The 26,816-nt window shown below is 49.5% G+C and overlaps 1 long non-coding RNA gene across 3 annotated transcripts in view; it reads left to right on the top strand.

The window, feature by feature from the left end:
* The window catches only part of LOC110257746 (uncharacterized), a 54,034-nt gene that overhangs the window by 21,637 nt on the left and 5,581 nt on the right, over nucleotides 1–26,816 (top strand). For 2 of the 3 annotated variants that reach the window (XR_014834941.1, XR_014834942.1), the window contains exons 6-7: nucleotides 347–1,033; nucleotides 1,187–1,389. This is a non-coding gene — a long non-coding RNA (uncharacterized LOC110257746). Of the gene's footprint in view, nucleotides 1–346; nucleotides 1,034–1,186; nucleotides 4,788–26,816 lie in introns of those variants that run through there. The other variant, XR_014834939.1, reaches the window with a different exon arrangement.

Genomic DNA, 26,816 nt, shown 5'->3' with positions numbered 1-26,816 from the left:
GCCCTTGCTCAGTGGGTTAACGATCCGGCGTTGCCGTGAGCTGTGGTGTAGGTTGCAGACACGGCTCGGATCCTGCGTTGCTGTGGCTCTGGCGTCGGCCGGTGGCTACGGCTCCAATTCAACCCCTAGCCTGGGAACCTCCATATGCCGCGGGAGCGGCCCAAGAAATAGCAACAACAACAACAATAATGCCGAGGGAGCGGCCCAAGAAATAGCAACAACAATAACAACAACAACAACAACAAAAAAAGACAAAAAAAAAAGAAACACGTTTTATGTGATGCAAAACAGATAGAACACGTGTCATTGTCACCCAACCTTTTTTTTTTTTTCTTTTTTTTGACAGTACATGTATTGTCCATGACTCCGCAGGAAATTGATTTCCCCAACCCGATGCAGAGATGGGGAAGGGGGGAGCCAAAAGAAGGGTTTGCTGTCCATCTTTGGCGCCAGAGGAGAAGTCAGCCCCCAGAAGCTAAGCACTGAGAAGTCCAGTCTTCCACATCCAGGGGTTTCCAGATTCCCACTCGTGTAAGAAATGCAGCGTGATGTCCCAGTTTTCGTGCTTTTCTTGAGATGTGGTCCCCTTGGAGGAGCTTCCCCCGCCAGGATGGAATTTCAGAGCTTTCGGCTCGAGAAGAAGGGAAATGCCCCGAACAGCCACCCCCCAGGCCCCTTGTGGCCGCTGAGAAGTTGGGGAGGATGCAGCCATAAAGGAGGATGTGAAAAGTAGGCGCGATCGCAAGGCACGAATCTCGGAATCTTCGTGTTTCATCGGGAAGGCAGAGGAGGAAGGAATCTGCGAGGTGCAGCCGCCTCTTCTGACCTCAGGATGGACGGAGAGGGCGTGAAGGACCCGTCAGTGACCAGCTGTTGCACAGAGAGCCCAGGGGAAGGGGGTGCCCTGGCGGGCACATGGGAACCGATGCTGCGGCTCACGAGAAGTTGGAGGAACAAACTGCTTTGTCCCAGGAGAAGAGGAGCAGGATGGAACAGATGCCCGCTGTAATCGTGGGCGGAACCGGAGGGACGGGTGAGACATGGGTTAAGAGAAGAGTGATGGGAACTTGAGCCCACGGGGAACAGGTGCTCAGCCCCGTGGGAACAGGTGGGTGTGGACGGGATCCCCAAGGCACCTCGGGAGCCCCTGAAACCCACCTGGCATTTTGAATCTCTCCTTCCCCAGACGCAACGCTTGGCGCTTCCAATTCTGACAGTGGCTGACCTCACGGGAGATGGATGGGGGAGGGTCCAGATGTTTCGATGAGGAAACGGAGGCCACTAAGTGTTGTGTAACGTCCCAAGGGGACCCAGCTCTGAAGCGGTGGAGTCAGAATGGGTTGCTTAACAGCCACCCCCACCCTCGGCTCGGAAGACGTCCACACCCAGGTATGAAAATGCCCTGTGGGAGTGTCTGTTGCTGCTCAGCGGGTTAAGAACACAACATAGCGTCCGTCCAAGGGATGCGGGTTTGATCCCTGGCCTCGCTCGGCGAGTTAAGGATCTGGTGTTGCCACAGGCTGTGGTGTAGGTCACAGGTGCAGTTCAGAGCCTGTGTTGCGGTGGCTGTGGTGTAGACTGGCAGCTGCAGCACTGATTCGACCCCTAGCTCGGGAACTTCCATGTGCTGCGGGGGTGGCCCTGAAAAGAAAATAAAAAAGAAAGAAAGCAAATGCCCTGTGGAATGACCACATGATAGTGACACAGTCTCGTGGCCTTTCTCTTGGGAACAGGCACACCTCCTTCCGAGCCACCTAAGTTCCTGCCTCTTGACTTTCTAGACACCCTTCACTGTTTAAAGGGGGGAGAACAATAAGAAGACAAAGCAAATGCTCCTTTTTTGGGTCCTTTTTAAAACGTTTATTGACATAGAGCTGATTTATCAGCTTGTGATCATCTCCGCGATACAGCAAACTCACTAGCTCCTGTTATTTGTAGACTTTTTGATGATGGCCATTCTGACTGGTGCAAGGTGGTCCCTCAGTGTAACTTTGATTCGCATTTCTCTAATAATAAGCGGTGGGGAGCATCCTTTCATGTGCTTGTTGTTCTTTGGAGAAACGTCTGTTCAGGTCTTCTGCCCATCTTTTGATTGGGTTGTTTGGCTTTTTTGATATCGAGCTTCACGGGTTGTTTGTGCCTTTTGGAGATTAGTCCCTTGTGTGTCACTTCATTTGCAAATGTTTTCAGCCATTTCGTGAGTGGCCTTTTTGTTTCATCTGATTTCCTTGGCTGTGCAAATGTGTTTAAGTTTATTTAGGTCCCATGTGTTTCTGTTTTTATTTTCATTACTCTAAGCAGTGGATCCAAAAAGAAATTGCTGCAGATTATGTCAAAGAATGTTCTGCCTCTGTTCTCCTCCAGGAGTTTAATCATATCTGGTCTTACATTTAGGTCTTTAATTCATTTTGAGTTTATTTTCCTGTATGGTATTAGAGAAAGCTGGGAGTTCCTGTCAGGGTGCAGCGGAACTGAATCCGACTAGGAACCGTGAGGTTGCAGGTTCGATCCCTGGCCTCGCTCAGTGGGTTAAGGATCTGGCGTGGCCGTGAGCTGTGGTGTAGGTCGCAGACACGGCTCGGATCTGGCATCGCTGTCACTCTGGCATAGGCGGGCAGCTATATCTCCAATTAGGCCCAGAGCCTGGGAACCTCCATATGCCACGGTGCGGTCCTAAAAAGACAGAAAGACAGAGAATGCTGTCATTTCATTCTTTTGTATGGAGCTGTCCAGTTTTCCCAGCACCACTTATTGAAGAGCCTGTCTTTTCTCCATTGTATGTTCTTGCCTCCTTTGTTGTAAATTAATTGTCCGTAGGTGTGCGGGTTTATCCTGTTCCATTAATCCACATTTCTGGTTTGCGTTGGTGCCATACTGTTTTGATGACTCTAGTTTTGTGATATAATCTGATGTCAGGGAGCCTGATTCCCCCGGTTTTGTTTCTTTTTCAGGATGGCTTTGGCTGTTTGAGCTCTTATGTGTTTCCATATAAATTTAAAAATATTTTGTTCTAGTTCTGTTAAAAAATGTCAAGGCAATCTACAGTCTCAATTCATTAGTTTCTTAAATCCGAGGCACAGGTCCATAAATGCCTAACAGCAGAAACAGACCAGCAAAATGTTCATGCAGTTTAGATTCTGAGAACTTGACTTGTGTTTTTATTCTAGGTTTTGATTCATATTTTTTCAAAAAATCAGAGTTTAGAATTTGTGACAAATTGGCAGTGTTGTGTTGTGACTCAGTGGGTTACGAATCTGATTAGTATCCATGAGGGATGCAGGTTCAATCCCTGTCCTTGCTCAGTGGGTCAAGGATCCTGCATTGCCATGAGCTGTGGTGTAGGTCACAGATGCTGCCCGGATCTGGCGTTGCTGTGGTTAGTATAGGCTGGCAGCTGCAGCTCTGATTCAGCCTAGGAACGTCCATGTGCTGAGGGTGCAGCCCTAGGGGAAAAAAAAAAAGAATTTGGGACAAGTTGGGATGGGTCATGAAGGAAAAGACCCCACAATCTATATCCAGCACACAGCAGGGTTGCCATGCAGAAGACAGCATTGTCAGTATAGAGATTCAGTTAAAAAATGGAGGTTTTGAGAAACTCTCTCTCTGCTCACTCAGGAGTGTTATCCTGAGACAGATCCCAAAGATGAAAAAAAAGCAGCTCATTCTGAGCAACAAAGGCCACGTGAAAATGAAAACAAGTTCCCTGGTGGCTCAGCTGGTTAAGAACCCAGTGTTGTCACTGCTGTGGCTCGAGTTCGATCCCTGGCCCAGGAACTTCTGCATGCCATAGGTGTGGCCAAAAGGAAAAAAGAAGAAAATAAAAACCCCCACAGGTCAGAGGTTGCCCACCACGGGGACAACCACGCGATGGAGTTAAGAGCACAATGAATAGTGTCTTTTGCGTTAATCATGCTCCTCGCTAAAGCCCAAGGGTAACTTGCCATTTTTGACAAATCCGTCGTTGTGTAATTTTCCACGGATGGGTAACCTTGTCCAGTTGCCACTGTTTATCAGGTTCTGAGTCCTGCAAAACACTGGGATTCCATGAGCAAACATGTTTAACCGGCCCTATTAAAGCTGTGGCCACCCAGTCTGGTCCAGCCTAAGTGTTTGGTCAACATCCTGTGTGCAGGGAGAGCTGTCTGGCTCAGCAGGTTTTTTCAACTCCCTCCCATCAGGGGTGACACGCATACTGTTTCCCGGGGAGGATGGAAGGTTCTGACGATTGATCTGCAAAAAGAATGCCCCTCACCTGCCAGGACGGGGTTCGTAGCAGGTCCCAGCAGAGCCAAGGAAAACCAAAGTATGTACCTGTGTAGAGGGTTTTCTAGAACCAGGACCTTGGCTGTGTTGACTATGGAGGCATCGCAGAGGATGCCCAAAGAGCCCCTCCCAAGTGCACGGACCTTACAGGAGTTCCGTGAGGACCAAATAGTCTTCTCTAGAAGGATTAAGAAGACTGTTGAGAAAATTGAAAATTTAGAAGACTATTGAGATCAATTTGTGGGAGTTCCCCTTGTGGCCCGGCAGGTTAAGAACCTGATGAGTCTCTATGAGGATGCAGGTTCGATCCCTGGCCTCGCTCTGTGGGTGAAGGATCCGGTGTTGCCGTGAGCTGTGGTGTAGGTCACAGACACAGCTCAGATCCCCCATGGCTGTGGCTGTGGTGTCGCCTGGCAGCTGTAGTTCCAATTCAACCTCTAGCCTGGGAACTTCCATATGCTAAAAAAAGCAAAAAAAAAAAAAAAAAAAAAAAAAAAAAGGAAGAAAGAAAACAAAGAGAAAAACTTAAAATAGGCAGGTTGTAGGCAGGTCACTGTTGCTGAAACTCAGCCTCTATCCACTGGTGCTGAGTAGAAGGCAGGGTTTTGGGCGAAGGAGAAAGAAAGTAGCTTTCTTGCTTTGCCAGGCCAAGGGGGTCACAGCAGCCCTATAGACTGTGTCCCCCTTTGAGAGGGATAAGGAGGTGGTTTTGTACTTGGGAGTGGAAAAATAGGGCCGCAGATAAGGTTCAGGGTGGGTGCAAGTTTGCATTCTTCTTCACAGCTGGTGTTTAGTGGCCCCAGGACTGGTTCTGGTGGGTCTGTCCTCTCTCACTTTCATTAGTTCTGCAGAAGAGCTCAAAGCCTTTGCTGTGTGTATCCCTTGAGGGGGAACCAGGACCTGCCCCCCAGGTGGCATTGTGGTCCCCTGACGGCCCCTCCCTGGTCTCTGCATCCCCTCCCTTCCCTGATCAGCACCTGTGGGCACCTGCCTTTAGGGGCTCAGGGAAGGGCCTGTAGGATGAAGCTTATTCCCTAAAAACAGGACACGGGTGGGATGCAGAAAAGCTTGTGCCCAGGAGCCCACAAGGCTCTACTCAGTTTGCCTCAAAATATCCCACGAGACGCATAGAAAATGTCTCTGCAGCCTCAGAAGGGCTGCAGCCTGGGAGATGGTCTTTAAAGCATGAAAGAGAAATTGCTGGCCGTCTAAAATTCTACGCTGAGTCGAGTCTGTTCTGCATACCGAGGAAATACAGACAGACTACAAAGCCAGAGTGCTTCCCTCTCACTGACACTCATTGTTAGGACTTTGAAAGAACACGCCCGGGGAAAACAATGCTGAAGTCTGTTGAAGGAAGGGGATGCCGGCAGCACTGTGAGCAACGGGATGAAAGGACCGGGGGTAAACCCAGTCCATCCCTGACCGTGTAAAACCTGCGTGCCGCCAGCACCCCCAGTGATAACATTTAGACTATCTGAGGGCGTAGAGGCCAGGTGGACCCAAATTTAGGAATGCTATAACTTGCAGAATAAATGGGGGATAGAGTGAAGATAGGTCGTTTCTTTGAGAAGATAGTAAAGATGTTAGCTTTATTATTTTCTGCTGAAGTTATTAGGTATGTTAATTTTTTTATTAGAGTTGATTTACAATATTGTGTCAATTTCTGCTGTACAGCATAGTAACCCAGTCATACGTGGATATACATGCATTTTCTCAAACGGTCTACCATCCTGGTCTATCCCAAGAGACTGTGGATAGAGTTCCCCGTGCTGGACAGCAGGACCTCATGGCTTATCCATTCTCAACGTCACAGTTTGCGTCTGTAACCCCAAACTCCCCATCCATCCCACTCCCTCTCCCTCCCCCTTGGCGACCACAAGCCTGTTCTCTATGTCTGTGAGTCTGTTTCTGTTCTGTAGACAGGATCATTTGCATCATATTTTAGATTCCACATAGACGTGATAGTGTATGGTATTTGTCTTTCACTGTCTGATTAACTTCAGTGAGTATGATAATCTCTAGGCCCATTCATGCGGCTGCAAGTGGCATTATTTCATTCTTTTTTACGGCTGAGTAATATTCCATTGTAGACATATACTGCATCTTCTTGATCCACTCCTCTGTTGATGGACATTTAGGGTGTTTCCATGTCTTGGCTGTTGGGAATAGTTGCGCGAATTAAATGTAGTCCCTCAATTTTGAAGTTGGAGACCATGGCTTCCTCGTAAAAAGATGAGAGGATTCTTTTTAAGATTCAGATATCAGAGGAGAGAAATAATAGAAGCAAAGAAAGTAAATGGTTCATAAAAACACAAAATGAGCACAAGAAATGAAACGTAGACATATCATCAACTGTAATAAATATAAATGGACTAAAAAAGCCTCTTTATAAATACAACTTACAGATTGGAAAAAAAAAATCTACATTCCTGCTCTTCGAAAGGGTCTAAAATCAATCAAAGAAAGGCTAAGCTAAAAAAAAAAAAAAAAGGCTAAGCTAAAGATATGGAAACACTAAAACTGATGAGTCCATATGAAGAGAAACTTTCTGTAGCTCTAGTCACATTAAGCAAAAAAGACTTTAAGCAGTTTTTAAAAAGAAAGAAAGAGGACTCCCCTTGGTGCTCGGTGGTAATGAATCTGACTAGTATCCATGAGGACGTGGGCTCCATCTCTGGCCTCGCTCAGTGGGTGAAGGATCCAGCATTGCTGTGAGCTGTGCTGTAGGTTGCAGACATGGCTCAAATTGGGTATTGCTGTGGCTGTGGCATAGGACAGCAGCTGCAGCTTTGATTCAGCTCCTGAGAACTTCCATATGCTGAAGGCTCAGCCCTAAAAAGCAAAAAGAAAAGAAAATAGAATAGGATGGGATCGGATGGAATAAAAAGAAAGCCACAGAGGTAACGAAGGCTCGTGTGAAGTGATTAGACAATTTGCACCCAAAAGTTATAAAAACGCTCTAGGTCCTTGCCCCTCAGAGCACAGCACTGAAATACACAGAGCAAGATGTGGGAGAAGTCTGGGAATGAACCGGCCAAACCACAGCCCAGCCATCTAGAGGTCTTTGCCTGGAGAGAATCCTGCTTTCAAGGGCGAGTCATCGTCTTGTATTTCTCAGGGTTTTTCTTTTGCAGCTGATGGTGACTCTCTCCCGAGATGAACCTCCTTCGTGGTCTGCGGAAGAATTCCCACTAAGAGCAGTGCTGTCTCCCACCCAGCCTGCGTCTGCCCAGTGTGGTCTGTGCCTGGAGAGCGCGACCAAAAATCAGGTCTCCCGAGCGTCCACGCTGGGGATTCGCGCTGCGGCGTAAGCGGCAGAGCGCTCATCTGCAGCTTTGCTGTGTTGGCTCTCGGACCCTTCCGTGGACCCAGAGGGGCTCAACCCACCAAGATGGGGTGGAGGAAGCAGAAATGGGATTCCTCCACCTTCGCTCCTACGCCCGGGAGCTCTCGGCACACGTCAGCCACCCCAACGTGTGTGGGATCCACGAAGATGGGTGTTGCTGCAAGGGTCCGAGTAAACTCGGAGACGGAGGTTTTGTGTCGTCGCTGTGTTTCCATGCAACCAGGGAGAACCAGAAGGTGGCTGTTTGGCCAAGGGGTTGCATGCATGATGACCTCTCCCCCCGCCAGCCGCTTGGAAAAATGAAAGTGACACGACAAAAACAAATGCCCAGCTCCAATCAAAACCAGATGGGTGCAGCCTTGAGACTCTCTCTCGCTCTGTGTGTGTGTGTGTGTGTGTGTGTGTGTTCAGTTTCCTCTCCATCTTATTTCACATCCTCTAAGATGGATGCGACGTCCAGAAATGACTTTGCAGGGGGAGAGCTCCCGTTTGTGGGGGGACCACAGCAGTAGACACGCAGATACCCTAGTTCTGAGTCAGCCTGGGAGACGGAGCCTGTTGTACGTAGGGGGACACGTCTGGAACAAATTAGACGCGTCCCTAAATACCCATCCGGGCAGTAGCTTTAACGTAATTGATGGATTTTCCTCTGCAGACTCGGGCTGAGTGGAACGGCCTCAGCCAGGGCCAGCTCTCAGCCAGTCGACAGGACCTTGAGGCTTAGGTGGTGGACACTTTTTGGGGGGTTTTTTGGCCTTAGGGCACAATCTCATCTTTCTGCTTTTCGAAGACGTGGCTTCCTCGACAGAAAGGATACGTGCACAGGGAAATGCACCAGAACTGAAAACGGCTGAGAAACATCTCATGTTTACTTGGTCTGGACTTAGGCTTCTGGGTATGGCCACGTGCGGGACTTTTTTTTTTCTTTTGCAAACTGCATTAAATAAGGGCATTCCACAGTTTCTGGAGGCAGTGGGTAGCCCTGGCATTGTAACCAAGCATGTTTAGAGTCCACTCTGTGCTTGCTTGCTTTTTTTTTTTTTTTTTTTTTTTGGTTTTTTGGGGGTTGTTTTGGTTTTTTTTGTTTGTTTGTTTTTTTGTCTTGTTTTTTTTTTTTTTTTTTGGTTTTTTTAGGACCACACCTAAAGTTCCCAGGCCAGGTGTCAAATCAGAGCTGCATCTGCTACACTACAGCCACAGCAACGTGGGATCCAAGCCACATCTGCATCCTACACCACAGCTCACCACAACACTGGATGCGTAACCCACTGAGTGAGACCAGGGATCGAACCTGCGTCCTCATGGATACTAGTCGGGCTCGTTACCACTCAGCCACAACGGGAACTCCTCAACTTGTGCTTTCATATGGAGCTGTCTGGATTTTATCTTTTTTCTCTGTAAGAGCAAGAACAAGGAAGAGGAGACACAAAGGAAATACCATCAAGTTTCCACCGCAGAGCATAAGATGTAAATTCCCAAGTTCTGCGCCGCACCGGGAGCAAAGCCACTATTTTGTCATAACTGTCAATGGAAAGTAACCTTTGAAAGTTGTATGGGAGTTCCCGCTGTGGCTCTGGGGTTAGGGACCCAACACAGTGTCCATGAGGATGCAGGTTCGATCCCTGACCTGGCTCAAGGGGTTAAGGATCTGGTATTGCCGTGAGCTGTGGTGTAGGCCAGCGACGGCAGCTTCAGCTCAGCCCCTGGCCTGGGAACTTTCATAGGCCGTAGGTATAGCCATAAAAAAGAAAAAAAAATTGTATACAAAATTCTAATAAATGTTTCATTAAAATTAAATTTTTATTTTTATTTTTCATTTTAGTAAAATTAAATGTTTATGTATTTTTTCACTTTTTTGTATTTTTAAATTTTTTTTTATAGGTTTAAAATTTTGAAAATACATGAATCTCTTAGTTCCTCCTCCCTGGCCCCTTCGGTTCCTGCCAAAAGGAACATCAGTGCCCTCAATCCTCAGATCCTCAGCCTTCCTGTATGTGTCTGCCTTATGCCGTGGTTGAGCATTGTTCCAGAGAAAAGGCATCTAGAACTTTTCCTGGAGACGAGAACTTATTTTTAGGGCATTGCCTTGATTTTTCTTTTCCCTGATGAAAAAAAAAATCTATCATCCAGGGGGCCCCTCTTTCCACGAGAACCAAAAACCGTCTACCCATGCTGGAAAGGGAAGACAGGAGCGGCAGGTGCAAAGTGAACCCACGATAGACTGGCTGTAGCTTCGTCTCTCTGGGGAGAAATCTCACGTAGCCTCAGTGCTTATAAATAAGAAACACCTCCCGGTTGGTTCTGCAAGAACCCTCTCCTTTCACCTCGTGTGAACTGACCCCTTGTTCTTCAACGAAGGATGGGAAATTAAAAAAAAAACAAAACCCATTGAACAAAAACCATGATGAAGCACAGACAGCGTCAACTTGCAGCCAAGCAATTTGCCTCAAAGGCTGCACTCGCCTCTGCCAGGGAGCTCCCGCTTCAATGGACCTGTGACGAGTCCCAGATTTCACATTCCTTGGGGGTGGTTCCCCATTCTCATCACTCATGGGATGGGAAGGCGCTCGGCTTACAGATGTGGAGTTTGATTTTACCCTAACCTGATAGAGTGTTGCAGAAGACGTGGGTTCAATTCCTGGCCCTGCGCGGTGGGATAGGGATCCAGCATTGCCACAGGCGGTTGGTGTAGGTCCCAGATCCGTCAGCCGAGGAATGGATACAGAAGATGTGGTCCATGTACACAGAGGAATCCTATTCACAGACAAGGAAGCAGCCTAGATGGAGGGATGTTCTTGGAGAAGATGACACACGCGGTCCAGCCCTGACTTTCTCCAGCCACATCATTTTTGTCTGCCTCCCTCCAAACAAAACCCTGACCTCCTCACCCCAAGGCTTTTAATTCTTCCTCCATGCCTGAAACTCCTCCATTGCTGGAAGTGACGGCCTTCTGGCTCTGTTCCCGAGTTGGCTTCTCTCGGGCTGGTTTTTATCATGCAAACTTTCAGAGCCGGTCCTTGGGACCCCCATTGTCCAGCTCATGGGTCAGCTTAGCCCGATGGTCCAGGAGCATTAGCCTGCTGTGGCCTCCTTTGCCTGGCAAAGTGATAAAACTGGTTTTTTTTTTCTCCCACCTGCCCAAGGGTGGTGAGGCTCCCTGTCTGCATCGCCTATGATGCAAAGGGAGACGCTTGGGCACAGCAGAACCCTGGCCTCCTGGAGGGTTTGGGGGGACTCGTGGGGCTGAGGAATGGGCTAGGCGAACTGCAGAAACATGGACCAAAAAATGGCCAAGAGAACCCTGGAGTTTGGACAAACCTCGAAATCTCTGACATTGCCCTTCTCGGTGACCCCTGTTTTTCCCCTTAGACATTCACTTCAGCGTCTCATTATTCAAATGACTTCCTTCAAAAGGCCAACGCTTCCTAAAAGGCAGCAGCCATATTTTTTTGGTCCCCACTTGTCAGCCACCTCTTAAGACACTGACTAGCACCAAATCACTGCCTGACAATTTTTTTTTTGTCTTATTTTTTTCGGGCCGTACCCGAGGCATATGGAGGTTCCCAGTCTAGGGGTTGAATCAGAGCTGCAGCCGCCGGCCTACACCACAGCCACAGCAATGCCAGATCCAAGCCACATCTGCGACCTACACCACAGCTCACAGCAACCCCAGATCCTTAACCTACTGAGCGAGGCCAGGGATCGAACCTGCCTCCTCATAGATGCTAGTCAGATTAATTTCTGCTCAGCTGCGACAGGAACTCCCAACAATTCTTGAACCATTAAGCAAACGATTGAGTGAATAAAACGTCTCATCCAGTGCCTAGTATTAAGAAACATTTAGTGAATGTTGGCTAAATAATTGCATACCTGAAGATATGCATGATATTTTCCCCCTAAATTTCCCTCTAAGGATGCGACATCCCAAGCCATTGATGTTTGAAATTGTGGTGACTCGAAAAGGCAATAAATAACAGGTGTTGATGAGGATGTGGAAGAAAAGGAGCCCTTGTGCATTGTTGGTGGGAATGTAAATTGGTGCAGCCACTGTGGAAAACAGTATGGAGACTGTTAAGTTAATTCAAAATAGAACTACCATTGGATTCAGCCATTCCACTTCTGGCTATTTATCCAAAGGGAAAAACAGCAATTCGAAAAAAAATCTGTGCCCCCTAATATTCACAGCAGCAGCACTGTTTACAGTAACCAAGATGCAGAAAAAAACTAAATGTCCAGCAAAAGATAAGTGGCTAAAGATGTGGTGTATATATAACAATATGCTGCGGGATATTACTCAGCCATGAAAAAGAATGCGATCTTGCCATTTTCAACATGCCTGAACCTTGAGAGCATTATACTGAGTGAGATAAGTCAGACGAAGAAAAAAAATGCCACATAATTTCACTCGTATGCAGAATGTAAAAAACGAATAAAGAAGCAACCCCTCCCCCAAAAAAGCCAAAGTAAAGGAACAAACAAACTGAACAAAAACAAACGTGTAGATTCAGAGAACCTCTTAGTGGTTATGAGAGGGGAGGGGGCAAGAGGGACCGGATATATTGTGACTGGTAGAAATTAAATTTTTAGTGGTGAGCAGGCTGACGTGTACACAGAAGCAGAAACATGCTGTGCACATGAAATTTATTTAATGTTATAAACCAGTGTTACCTCAATTAAAACTTAAGCAAATAGTGATGACATTAATTTGTATGACAGCCCTTGCTGGGAGGTATAATTGTGGTCTGGAACCCTTATCCAAAACGAAAATGTTTATTTATTGAGAAGGTCATCAGAAGATGAATATAGTTGCATTGGATGAAGCATCCAGGCTACATTCTAGTTCCCTGAAGCAATTTAGGACAATGGAATGATAAAACACAACAAAACAGCAAAGCAGGAATTGGGATTGCAGTTGAGGGGGATTAAGTGGCTTTAAAGGATCAAATTTATGCTACTCCTCCAGTATTAGAAAGCCTGCAGCTGCTGTATCGTGGAATTGAGTCCATGGCGTTTTGTTTCTGCCATCACTTGTTTTTGACGGTATAATTCATCTGTTTCTCCTACGGTTTGTTGATCTTATTCTGTCTTAAGAAAGAAAATGAGACGGCCTTTAGACTAAAAAAAAATTCGAACAGGGCAATTTAAAATTACCACAGTGCCAGGAATTTTCATGGCGTCGCTTTCAGCTGATTCATTTACAAGTTTCCTGATGCACATGTGAATTCGGTAAGAAATGTTTCGAAGTCCCTTGGTGGCTCAGCCGGTGAAGGATCCGGCCTTGTCCCTGCTGTGACTCTGGTTATTGCTGTGGCGAGGGTTTGATCCCTGGCCCAGGAATTTCTGTGTGCTGTGGGTGCAGCCCAGAAGTAAATAAATAAAATCATTCCATTCTTTAAAAAAAGAAAAAGAAATGTTTAGGGGTTATTTCAGGTCATGTTTTTTTTCTCTTTTTTTCCCCCAAATGCCGTTATCCAGCTTATTCTGACATGCATCCAAATGGTTTTTCCTGACAGTGACGTCTTAGAACATGGGCTACTGAACCATGTGTAAACTCTGGTGCTTAGATAGCTCCTAGGTTTTGCTGGTGTGAGAGAGAAGCTTGGATTCAAAGTGGAAATGCAGCATGTGGAGGCTCCCAGGCAAGGGGTCAAAGCAGAGCTACAGCTGCTGGCCTGCACCCCGGACGCAGGAACTCGGGATACGAGCCGCATCTGTGACCTACACCACAGCTCATGGCAACACCAGATCCTTAGCCCACCTGAGTGAGGCCAGGGATCGAACCCACATCCTCGTGGACACTCGTCGGATTTGTTTCCGATGGGCCTCAATGGGAGCTCCATGGGGCAGCCCCTGATTTCTCACACTGGTGTCTGGTTCTGGCTGAATCGGTGGCTTCTGGCTGGTATTAGTCAACCACGCCTGTATAACAAAACATCACAGACTCAGAAGCTTTAGAAGGACACACATTTGCTGTCTCCAGCTTCTGGGGGTGAGGACACTGGACCCCTGGGTGTGAGGGGCTACACAGGAAGTAAGGCGACATCACAAAGTTGGGCTTACACCACATGCATCTCTGGCTGCCCCTCTGTCGTCCTGACCCCCGGGCTGCTCAGCCTTTTAACGGAAGCTAGCCCATGGCTGCATCGTGTCCCATAGGAAATTCAAACTGGCTTTTGGAAGGATCTGCCACCCCTCTTGTTTCTTTCAACATAAGAAAAACAGACAGTGATGAGGTTTCTTTCCCAACCTTGGTTAGATTTGAAACACAAAAGCACCACCAGGGGGGTTCTGGGGGCAGAACCAAATGTGACATGTCGGGTCCACTTTAGAAGATGTTTCTTCAGCTGGAGAACAAACACCACTTGAGGGAACGTCAAAGACAGCAGGGATCAAAAACCTTCCGTTCCCTTGGCCTAATTGAATTAGACTCTATTTTTCAAGCTGCAAAGCGACACATCAACACGAGTGCACTCTAAAGGCAAAATTGGGAGTTCCCGTTGTGGCTTGGCAATAACGATCCCAGCTAGTATCCGTGAGGATGCAGGTTTGATCCCTGGCCTGGCGCAGTGCGTCAAGACCCGGCGTTGCCATGCGCTGCGGTGTAGGTCACAGATGCGGCTCGGATCCCGCGTGGCTGTGGCTGTGGTGTCAGCCGGCAGCTACCGCTCTGATGCACCTGCTAGCCTGGGAACGTCCATGTGCTGCAGGTGTGGCCTTAAAAAGAAAATAAAGACATAAACAAAGAACTGGTCTAATTTGAGGATGGGACATGGCTTCCCCCAACTCTCCCTGGGTGCCACTGTCGCATCATACAGGAACCACTCACAGGGTCCTTTTGATGGTTGTGCCCTCAACTGTATTCATAGCTTCCCCATGATATTAGAAGGAGTCTGTGGCTAAACATTTTACCATGTGCAGGTTGGAATAATTCTGGCCATCTGCTCACGTTGGTATCAGGACGTAGAAAATGCATGCACTCATCAACACGCTCAAATAGCCAACACATTTAGCATAGTCTGTCGTATGGGGACATGCGTATGACAGAGCGTCAGTATTTAACCAATGGCAGGTGGGTGCAGACCTGAAAACTGAGAAACATGTCAGTCACCAAGCGAATGCGTCAGGGGTTTGGAAAGCATAAGGGATATAGTCCATGACGAGGTAATAGCTCGGCACGATTGCAGAGGGTCCCCCGACGGGTCACGGGGAGCACTTTGAAATGTCTACAAGGATGGAATCATGATGCCGTGTGCCAGGACCTAACACAGGGGTGGAGGCCAGTTATGCTGCAGAAGCGAACAGACTCCTAGAAGAAGAGGTCAGGTGTGTGGTTCCCGAGGCGGGCGGTGGGGGAGGCAGCGGAAAGGGACAAACTTTTATAGGTAAGATAAAGAAGGCCCAAGGGACGTGATGTACAACGTGATAAGACTCATGAACATTGTTGTGTGTGGGGAGGGAGGTCCCGTCGTGTCGCCATGGTGACACACCTGACTAGCATCCCAGAGGATGCAGGTTCCATCCCTGGCCTCGCTCAGCCGGTGAAGGAGGCGGCGTTGCTGTGAGCTGTGGTGTAGGTCGTAGACGCAGCTCGGATCCCACATTGCCGTGGCTGTGGGGTGGGTCGGCGGCTGCAGCTCCGATGCAACTCCCAGCCTGGGAACCTCCGTATGCCGCAGGTGCGGCCCTAAAAATAACCTTCTTAAGAGAGGAAATCCTAAGAATTCTCCACACAAGGAGACCATTTTTTTTCTATTTATCCTTAATTTTGTATTGATATGAGATGATGAATGTTCACCAAACCTATTGTGGGTGCTCCCTCACTGTGCCGTGGGTTAAGGATCTGGCATTGCCAAGGCAGCGGCTCAGGTCTCTGCTGTGGTGCGGGTTTGAGCCCTGGCTGGGAAATATCCCCATGCCAAGGGCGAGACAAAAAAGAAAAAAAAAAGAAAAACCTCCCGTGGACATCATTATATGTGCTGTACACCTTAAGTTTACTCAGTGCTGTGTATCAATTATATCTCAGTAACACTGGGAGGAGAAAAAATGCTAACTGAGGTAGATTTTTCTTACAGGGAAATGTTAGCTCAAGGAGGGGCAGTGTTACAGAAAGGGGGGAAGAGGAAACACAGGAGAGAAAAGGGGAAAGAAAAAATGTACTTGATTGAGAAAGTTTGAATGCAAGAACATTGGGAGTTCCCCCCTGGCTCAGGGGGTTAAGAACCTGACAAAGTGTCCATAAGGATGTGGGTTCGATCCCTGGCGTCACTCAGTGGGTTAAGGATCTGGCGTTGCCATAGGCTGCGGTGTAGGTCAAAGGGGCAGCTTGGGTCTGGTGTTGCTGTGGCTGTGGTGTAGGCTGGCACCTGCAGCTCCAGTTCAACCCCAAGCCCAGGAACTTCCATATGCCGCAGGTGCCGCCCTAAAAAGAAAGAGAAGAAATAGCATAAAAAAGAAAGACTTGGGCGGTCCCATGGTGGACTAGAGAGAGTGGGTCTTGCCAGTGGCTGGTTAGAGGTCACCTTGGCATGAATTGACGGGTCTTCAGCTAAGGATGGGAATGAAACAGCAGAGGGACCAGTGGCTTCATCATTCTGCTTGAGTGTGTTTAAAATCATTTTCAGAGAAGCAGCCTCGGCCCTCATGGCTGCAGAAAGGGTGCCCTTGGGAGACCGTGAGCTGGATTTCAGGAAAAAAACAAGAAGAGCCAACAGTTCCCCCCCCGATGTCCCCAGGATAGCGTCCCCAGGGCCGGGAAACACTTACCCACCCCCTCGCTGACTTGAGAAAAGTCCGCGAGGATTATTGAAACAGGTGGGAATGGTGACCCAAACTCATAAACATTCCTAAAGCTGTGTGCGTGAACCCCAAAAGATGCTGAAATAGGGAAGCCACAGGAATGTTGCGAGGATGGCGTTCCCTCGCCCCCAGAGGGGGATAGAAGTTGTAAATATTTAAGGTAAGAGAAATGGTTCGTCCTCGACAAGAAAATAAGAGAGGCTATTGGAGGAAAAGACCTGTTCATTTTCTTGGAGGACTGAGTGAAAACAGTTACAAAAAAAAAAAAAAAAAACCTCAAAAACCTCAAACTGGAACCCTTCTCAGTTATGACATCAGGTCCTTGGGTGAACGTGAAATGCGTTCCTTTCTCAGAGCGAGACAGGGTTTGCAATTCAACACATCCATTGCACGACTATCATTGGAGCACCTAAGCGCCTATGCGTCCATGTGCTGCTTGTGGGCAGCAGATGGTAAAAATGGAAATGTGACCTGAAAGAAAGGGAAAGATTCCAGGGATGCTCACACCTTCTCAAGGGCATCTTTTCTACCTCGAGAAAGGAGAGGGCACTGCCAAGGTGAGAGACGACTCCCCTCTTGCAGACACAGGCTGTCTGGGGTAGACCAGATGTCCCAGTTGAATCTGCCAACAGAGACTCTGACAGGTTGTAATTTGTGAATGAAGGGCAGCTCTTGAACCTAAAATCAGCGCCATCAGGGAACGGCAAAGAATGGGGAATCGGGGAGTTCCTGCTGTGGTTCAGCAGATTAAGAACCTGACATAATGCCCAGGAGAATGCAGGTTCCATCCCCGGCTTCCATCGGTGGGTTAAGGATCCAGCGTTGCTGCACACTGCCGTGGCTCAGATCCATGGTTCCTGTGGCTGTGGCAAAAGCCTGCAGCTGCAGCTCCGATCAACCCCTTGCCTGCGAACTTCCATATGCCACAGGTGTGGCCCTAAAAATAAAAAGGCAATCTGGTGAAGATGACGGAAGACCTGTCTAGGGGGGACACTTGAATTCCAGCTGTGGCCCAGTGCGTTGTAACTCTGTCGGACGGGGAGAAATTAGGATGTGCAAATGCTGTGATCGTGTCACATTCAGAGGTTACTCAAGTGGCCCAAAGTGACAGCATCGGGACAGAGTTGGGACGTGGCCCAGCATTAAGGTCGGGCGGAGAGGTTTTTCTCACCAATGCCTGGCCACTCCCGAAGGTCCCCAGGCCAACTGGAATGGCTCAGTGTGGACTTGCAGATTCTCAAGTGTCCGATGAGGAACTTGCGAGAAAAGTTTCCGGTGGGGCAAGAACATGCATGTGGGGGCAGCGGGATGTCCCTGGAAACGCTTCTGTTCGGAGAGCGGGCACATGTGGGCTCCTAGAGGTCCTTTTGCGTATCCTGGGTCAGGCATGTGCCCTACCATTTTCCCGGAGCGTAGAAAGCATCCTTCTTACCTGCCCCCAGTCAGAGGCATTGAAAGCATTGTTTCTTTTTTTTGTTTCTTTTATTTGAAAGTCACTCCCGTGGCCTGGGTCCCAGGGAAGCTCTGAAGCTGAGTTTCCTTCCTGCGATTGTGGGAGAAATTCAGTGTGATGCATACGGACCAGCATCCGTGACCATCCAGCATTGTTTCTTTGTAACTCTTAGGTGTATATGTTCACATGTATTTCCTTCCCCATCCTCCGCCAGATGCATTGGTTTCAATGTAGTTGTTTGTTCTCAAGATGTGGGGGGCTTGAAGCCGAATCACAGACTTGCTGCCTTCTGCACGGGAAGCAGTCCTTTCCTGCACACACACAGGTCAGCCTTTTCCTGGCGCCCAGCCCTGAATGGGGCTCCAGGTGTGTGTCACGGGCAGAGCTCATGCAGTAGAGGTTCAGGGAGGTGTCTATGCATCAGATACATGGGATCATAATCCGCTTGACTTGCACCTGTGACCAGATGGTTCAAGAGGGCATTAAACCGCACGCCTGTCCCTGCTGTCCCAGAGAACACGTAGGATGCATCCTGGGTGCACAGCCCTTTAGGAAACATGAGCCACGGGCTCACGGGGCCAGCCCCGTTCCTGTACCAGTGGGAGATGCTTTAGGGTTGGCTCCTACCCTTGTTTGAAATCCTTGGTAACTCACACTGCAGAGTGCTTTGAACCAAAAGGAAATCTGAGGCGGGGGAAGCTCTACCAGTCTGCGTCCCGAAGCACATTTCCAGACGTGTGAGTGGATATGCAATTGACAGATGATACAGGGATGGGTAAATAATAGACTAGACGAGTAGACGGCAGATAGCTCAATGGGTGATCCCTGCTAGGAAAAAAATAGAACAATGATGGAGATAGTAGACGGATCAGTAAATAGGTGATAGACGTAGATTAGATGATGGTAATACAGAGAAATTGGTAGAGATAGAGGCATACGACAGGGATAGATAAATACACGATGAGAAGAGGGATGGGCTGGGAATTGGGCTCGTAGATGCAGACGCTTGCCTTTGGAATGGAGAAGCAAGGAGGTCCTGCCGTCTAGCCCTGGGAACTCCATCTAGTCACTTGTGACGGAGCCTGATCATGTGAGAAAAAGAATGTGTATGCGTGTATGTGTGTATTTTTGTGTGTGACTCGGTCACCTTGCTGTGCAGTAGACACTTGACAGAGCATAGTAAACCAACTACAGTGGAAACAAGAAAAAGCGTTATTGAACAAAAGAGGATACTGCTTAATTGCCAAAGGGATGAAAAAGGAGGATGATACAGATGATACGAGGATGGAAAGGTGGTAGCAATGGATGAATAGATACATAGATGTGGAAGATGAACAGATAGACACATGGGTGGACAAACGGATGGATGGAAGGATAGATTTTAAGTAGAGAGAGGAGAGGTAAGTAAATAGATGATAGGTAGATTCTTGGATGATAGATTCTTGGATGATAGATGAATGATGACTGCTGAGTGGAAGATAGAGAGGTAATTGCTAGATAGATACATAGATTGTAGATAAATGACTAGAGGACAGATTTTGATGGATGACAGCTATGGAGGGGTGGATGGTTAGATGGGTGGACAGGTAGATGATAGATAATGTTGCAGGTCTCTGTTGGGCTGTTGTGTTAACTCCTCTGGAACCACACGTGCCCTTCCATGCAAACCACGCTTCTTCCAATTTGAGACGTGAGAACATGAAGGCTCAATGCACCGTCCTCAGAGGTCCTATACGGAGGACTCGGACTCAGCCGAACATGAGTTTCCACCACGAAAACGGCAGCACCCAAGTGTCCCCAGCCCCCCTCCCCACCCTCCACCCCCATCTCTCTCTGGCTCTGTCTCCCAGCACCATCAGTCCATCCAATGTCAATCCCAGGAGGAGGCTTTACTGGAGAATCACCCGCCACCAGGAGCAAAGCCCACCCCTCCCAGCCAGGAGCATGCCCTGCAGCATGTAGAGGACAGAGCGGGTCCAGGCAGGTGGGGGCAGTTAGGGAATGTCCCCCCCAACCCCGGCACCCACACAGAGGAAATAATTCACCAGTCATCGTGGCCAAAACCAACCCCAAAGATTGCACAACACAGCCTACACGGGTACACAGGGGCTCTCCCTCGCTCCCGGGGCAGGGGCCGAAGCCTCCCCCAGACAGCATCGTCACGGACAGCCAGGGTCTCTGCACAGCCTCCCCGCCCAGCCAGTGGTCACTCTGTTCCTTTGAGGCATATAACACCTATAACACAAGGCGCGGTGGTTTGCAAAACGCACCTGTGGTGGGTTGCAAAACGCACCTGGCTCGCGGATGGAGAATTATGAGTCTAAACACCCAGAGACGCTGTGTTATTCAGCTCAGGCTGCCCCAGCCACGTACCGCAGATGGCGGTGCTTCAAAAAAGAAAGAAAGAAAGAAAGAAAGAAAGAAAGAAAGAAAAACAGACATTTATTGACTCACCATCTTCTTGGAGGCCAGAAACCTGAGATCAAAGTGGCTGCGAGCTTGGTGTCTGGTGGGGATTCTCTTCTCTGCTTATCAATGGATGTCTGCCTTCCTGCTGTGTCCTCACGTGGTAGAAAAAGAGAGAGGGTGTCTCTTCTAATGTGGCCGAGACCGGCCTCTGTCCAGTGGGCCCCATGAAGTCTCAGAGGCAGAGTTGGGATGAAGCAGAAAGAACAGCTCTATGGCTCTGCCAGGCAGAGGCGGCCCCGGCAGGTGAGCCCCTCCCAACGGGGTCCTCCCTTGAGAGGGGACAGCCAGGGCTCTTAGAGGTTGAGCTCCAAACCAGGGCTGTTGATGAGGATGCGGGAGCCTGCCTTCTGCTCCCTCCAGAGGTCATTTCTTTATCCTTTTTTTTTCTTTTTTTTTTCTTTTCTTTTCTTTTTTTTAGGGCCGCACCGCCAGCATATGGAGGTTCCCAGGCTAGGGGCTGAATGAGCGCTGCAGCTGCCCGCCTAGACCACAGCCACAGCAACACGGGATCCACGCTGCTTCTGAGACCTACACTGCAGCTTGCAACGATGCCAGGTCCTTAACCTGCTGAGCCACCATGGGAACTCCGTATAGGTCATTTCAGAGTCATCACAGCCACAATTGGGGGTCCAAGGATGGTGCCTGGTGGTCTGTGGGGTGATGGCACCTTGCCCTTCTCTCTGCAGTGAAGACGGCTCACCAAGGAAGCAGTGTTGGGGAGGGTTTCAGAGACACAGAAAACCCCACATGCAACAGAACTCTACCTAGAAAGGAGCCATGAGGAAAAGAAGGCTGTTGAGCAGGGAAGAGAGCATTTGTGCAAAGCCGGTTAGAGTAAGTTCAAGGCTGAGGCCAGGCTGAATGTCATGGAGACTATTTCAGCCCGTTTTTAGCTGTCACCATGTCTCCTCAGCACGAACTCTGGAGTCAGCCTTTTGAGACGGAGGGAGGCCTGGGAGGTGAAAGGCAAACATGTTTCCTTCAAAACACGGGGACGCAGGGGCTGGTCCATGGTTTCAATAAAGGCGCTAATCGTGTGGGCTCAGGGCCTCACTGTCATGAGTGCATTTCACCTTAATTATGTCCTTACCCCAAATACGCCTGTGCTGGGCGTAGGGCTTCAACCCATGAATTTTGGAGAGACACAAACACTGAGCCCGTAACAGGTGGAACGATCCAGCAGCACACATTCCGTGCATGGAAATGAGATTTCTGGAGTTCCCGGTGGCTCAGTGGAAACGAATCTGACTAGTATCCATGAAGATGCAGGTTCGATCCCTGGTCTTGCTCAGTGCGTTAAGGACCCGGCTTTGCCGTGAGCTGTGGTGTAGGTCGCAGACGCGGCTCGGATCCCGCGTTGCTGTGGCTTTGGTGGAGGCCGGCAGCTGCAGCTCCGATTGGACCCCTGGCCTGGGAACCTCCATATGCTGCAGGTGCGGCCCTAGAAAGACAAAAAAAGAAAAGAAAAGGAGATTTCCCACCGTGCGGTCCTTAGCCCAGCGAAACGTTAGGTGAAATATCGGTCAGAAGTGAAAGAGAAAATCATTGCCCTCAGCTGGCCCCCCTCCAACGGCTTCTTCAAATTTTATTCTCCATTTCCTGCTGCACGTGGGTTCCACCCAGAGACCAGTCCTGGACATGAGTTTATTTTCTTAGCGGGGGGGTGGGGTGGGGCGGGGTGCATGCGTGCGTGCATTTCTGCCTGTTTCTGTGCACATGCGTGTTTGTGCCTGTGCTGCTGTGTACGTGTGCATGTGTTTCTGCATGAGTTTACAGATACCTGGGTGTGTCTGTCTACCTGTCTGTGTGTCCCACGCAAAGCACCCCTCTTCTCACCTCTGAGCTTTTCTGCACTCTCTCCCACTCCCTAAATGCCCATCCAGGGAACTAGGAAAAGAACGAATTCCTTGAAACGTCTCTCCTTTGTGTCGTGACCTGCGTGTCTCCACGCCCAGGTTGGGAACAGAGACTTTTGACTCTGTCCCACAGCACAGCGTATTTCTATTCGCATAAATCCTGCGTTACACCACATCTTCAAACGTATTTCCAGGAGGAAAACAAAACAAAACAAAACAAAAACGTTGCCCCGGAGGGATTTCTGGCAGATGCATGAGAACTGGCTTCAATGCTTAGCGACCGTATCTGAAACGTCATGCAGCAAACACATCACGGGAAAATATCCTGTCTACACATATCACACGATGGGTGTTGGCCACGGATTTCTCTCTGGGGCATGGAGATTGTGCTGGATACCTCCACGTATGGGTCGGTTAATCTGGGCGAATGAGGCTTCTGTCCCGTAAACACACACACACATACTCACACACACACACCCACACTCATACCATCGTGAAGCCCAAATTCACCACGTACCCATCATCTCCCTACAGCCCACGGTGACCTCTGAGCAAGAGAAGAAACAGACACAGCGCCCTGCCACATTTTACAGATGGTGAAACCCAGAGCTGGCTGATACACGGATACATCTCTCCCACAGATAATATAACTTTGAAAAAAATATCCACTGATATATATGGCTGTGATCCTTTCTGCTGGGCAACAAAGTAACTCAGGGATCCATATCCACATGCCCCTTCTCTCTCAGCTTCTTTTCCCACAGAGATGAGCACAGAATCCTGGGGAGCACTCCCTGTGCTGCTCAGCAGGTCCCCGCTGGCCCATCATTCCATAGACCTCAGGGTGCACCTGCCAACCCCACACCCCCCATCCGTCCCTGCCCCCACCTGTCCCCTTTGGTGACTGTAAGATTGTTTTCAAAGTCTGTGCGTCTCTTTCTCTTCTGCAAAGAGGTTGGTTGGTGTCCTTTTTTAGATGCCACATTTCAGTGGTATCATATCCTGTTTGTCTATCCCTGTCTTTTTATCGCTGCCCCTTCAATCCTTTTGCTTCATGTCCTTACCAGCACATAGTGTTGGGACTATTGGTATGTAAGCCATTCGAATAGATGCGTAGTGGTCTCTCCTTGGTGTTTGTTGTTGTTGAAATTTTACAGAAGTAGAGTGGACTCTGAGTGTCGTGTTACTTTCTGCTGGACACCAAAGTGATGCAGGGGTCCCTGTCCACGCATAACCATTCTCTTTCAGATTCTTTTCCCACATGGATGATCACAGAATATTGGGTAGCGTTCTCTGGACTAGACAGCAGGTCCCTGCTTGGCCCATCGTAGGCGGATTTGGTCATGCAGGTCATGCAGGTCATGCAGGTCATTCAGGATTTGGTCATGCAGGTCAGCTCCAGAAGGAGCAGAGGAAAAGAACGCGTCCTGGTGACAGTTATGGGGACGGCTCCTGGAAGTGGGTGTCCTGGAGCCCCCTGCCTCCACAGAAACACGATCCCCTGAACATCACAGGACAGAAGTGCGTGCTTGCCTGGGCCAGACGGCGGAGGTGGGGATGGGGGTGGGGGAGGGGGCCAGCTCAGGTATCAGACTCAGTAAAGCTCCCAAGCAGCTGTGCCTCCATCCCCCCAGGGGAGGTGACTTAATCTGTTCTGGAAAAAGCCCTGGCAGAGGCAGCGAGCTGCGAAGCTGAGAACCTGTGGCGTCTGCAGAAAGCTGGGACGAGATCTTAGACCCTCTATCAGGCTTATCTGTCCCCTTCCTTTGCAAAAGCCCCCGCCTCCCATGCCAGAGGCGTTTGCCGTTTGCTTCTTTGCTGTAACATCTCCATATGTTACCGCCTACAGGGGGAAAAAAATGTAGCCTGTTGGGAAAATGTTTTTTGCAAATGTGACCTTTTTGAGGATAAACCCTTGGAGTCCCAAAGAGGGTCTCCGTAGCCTTCCAGTACTATGCCTGTCTCTGAGAGGAAAAAACAAACACACTTGGGAAAGATTTAAAGAAACAAAACAAAACAAAACAAAAAGCCAGGGCACTTTTGCAAAGCTGCCCTAGGAGCATTTGGCGAGCCTGAGTGAGGGAAAACTCGGGGGCCTTTGTGAGAACACCTGTCAGGTCATGTCTGGGGGCTGTAGGAAGAGCGGGCAAGGACCACCTGCACCTTTGCAGAGATGAGCAGCTGCGAGAGAGGCAGGACCAAAGCACCATTAGTCTGGGCAGCGGACTGGACCCAGGCATCTCTGCATGCACAGAACTCGCCTTTAAAGAAAAAAAATGTTTCTGAAACGTTTCGATCATTTCCTGGCTATGGCCCCAAAAGCACAGGCGAGGAAAGAAAAACATAAATAAATTGGACTTGGTCCAAACGGAAAACTTTTGTGCATGGAAAGACACGCTCGAGAGAGAGAGAGAAAGAACCCACAGAACGCGAGACGATGTTTTTAAGTCATGTCACAGTGAGGTCTATGGAACCACGGGTCAATGGGGACCCGCCGTCGAGCACAGGGAGCTCTACCCAGAGTGCTGCGATCTTCTGTGTGGGGAGAGAATCTGAAAGAGAAGGGATGTGTGGACACCGACCCGAGTCACTCTGTTGTGCAGCAGCAAGAATCACAGCCTTGTCAAATCAACTCAACGTCAATGAAACTTTAAAAAAATGAAAAAAAAAAAAAGTTGCCAATCACGTATGTAATAGGCGATCCATTTCCAGAATTTGGAAAGAACTCCGGCGCAACCACAGCAAAACACAAACAGCACGATTAAAAAGTGGGCAAAGGAGCGGTACAGCTGTTGCTCCTAAGGAGGTCCACAGACGGCCAGTAAGCACACCATACGATGCTCATCATGCATAGACGTTTGGGAAATGGATTAAAAACCACGATGAGAGGAGCTCCCGTGATGGCTCAGTAGGTTAAGAACCTGACTCGTATCAGAGAGGATGGGGTTCGATCCCTGGCTTCGCTCAGTGGGTTCAGGATCCGGCGTTGCCCCGAGCTGTGGGGTAGGACACAGATGCGGCTCGGATCCGGCGTGGCTGTGGCAGTGGTGTAAACCCGCAGCTGCAGCTCCGATTGGACCCGTGGCCTGGGAACTTCCACGTGCCCGAGATGTGGCCCGAAAAAGAAAAATGGGGGGTAGGGAAACACGTACTGACTTGCTTGGGTCATAACAAAGCACCCAAGACAGGCAGCTCCAACCACAGCCGTTTTCTGTCTCGCGGCTTCTGGGGGCTGAAAATCAGAGGTCGGGGGGCGGGTCCCTCCCAAGGCCTCTCTCCTCCCCTGTCCTCCCAGGGCCGTCCCTCTGTGTGTGTCTGTGTCCTGACCTCCTCTTCGTCTAAGGACCCCCATCCAGGGGCATCAGGACCCCCCCTCGTGACCTCATGTCACCTCCATCCCCTCTTGAAAGACCCCGTCTCCAAACCCAGCCCCATCCTGAGGTCCGGGGGTCAGGGCTTCAACCTATGGATTTTTAGGGGCGCCCACGTCAGCGCGCCAGAGACGCTCAGGGCAAGGTTCACGTCTTCCCTTCCGCAAAGCTCCCCGCCTGCGCGGGCGAAGTGAGGTCTACACAGACCCACTGACACGCGCCCTGTGCGCTTGGTCTCCATCAGAGAATGCAGCGCTCCCCTGGTGCCCTCATTCCAGGGGCCGACAACCCTGATCTGACGGCGCCAAAGGAACCAAGACCACGCTCGCATCCTTCCTCTGTGCTGTCGAGAATGTGTCCTGGCGCCTCTGGACACAGGGGAGGCAGCAGCAGAGGGAAGAGTCGGGCGGGAGGGAACCTCCCTCGCTCCCCTGCGCAGGGTGCTTCTCTTCCTGCGGTTATCGTCCAATGAAGATGGTTAGTGAGCATCTCTTTTCACCCCCTTGGTGGCCCTTGGGTACATGCCTCACGTCACCTCCATAACCAGTTCATCAAACAGATAAAGTCTCAGCAAACACAGCCTGAACATGAATCCTTTGTTGTTCTTTTGAGGCATCTGGAGGTTCCCAAGCTAGGGGTTGAATCAGAGCTACAGCTGCAGGTCCATACCACAGCCACAGCCACAGCCACACAGGATCCGAGCCATGTCTGCAACCTACGCCCCAGCTCACGGCAACGCCGGGTCCTTAACCCACGGAGCGGGGCCAGGGATCGAACTCGCATGCCCATGGACACTAGTCGGGTTCGTAACCTGCTGAACCACCACAGGAACCTCCAGAAATGCTCTTTTAGAACCAAGGTGTCTTGACTTGCCAAGACTCAGAATCCCCTTTTCTTCCTGCATCCTTGCATTGGCTTCATCCCCGTTGGACCGGGACGGATAGAGACAACTCAGAAACCAAGAAAAGAACTTAAAGAAGGGTCTGGTCTTTCCTGATCCCCAGGGCCCCTCCCTGGAGGTGGGGGGGACCAGCTTTGTTTTCCATTTATGTGGAAACACAAAAGCCACGTAGCCTGGGTTTTTTTTTTCTTCTTCTTCCTCCTGAACTTTCCTTTCATTGTTTTCCCTGGCACTCGGCCCTGAGGGAGACTCTAGCAGCCTCCTCCTTGCAAAGCCTGAGTGATGGGGGGGGGGCACCCCGCAGGGGCCAGGGTGGCTCCTGTAAATTTGGTCCCCTAGAGCTGTTCACCTGGAAGAC

This window comes from Sus scrofa, chromosome X (genome assembly GCF_054392235.1).
Source record: "Sus scrofa isolate SSC_HxYL_T2T_F1_AM1 chromosome X, Sscrofa_HxYL_maternal_Yorkshire_Landrace_v2.0, whole genome shotgun sequence".
Taxonomy (NCBI): domain Eukaryota; kingdom Metazoa; phylum Chordata; class Mammalia; order Artiodactyla; family Suidae; genus Sus; species Sus scrofa.
Note: the sequence above shows the minus strand (reverse complement) of the source record. Positions and strands in the feature narration are given on the sequence as shown.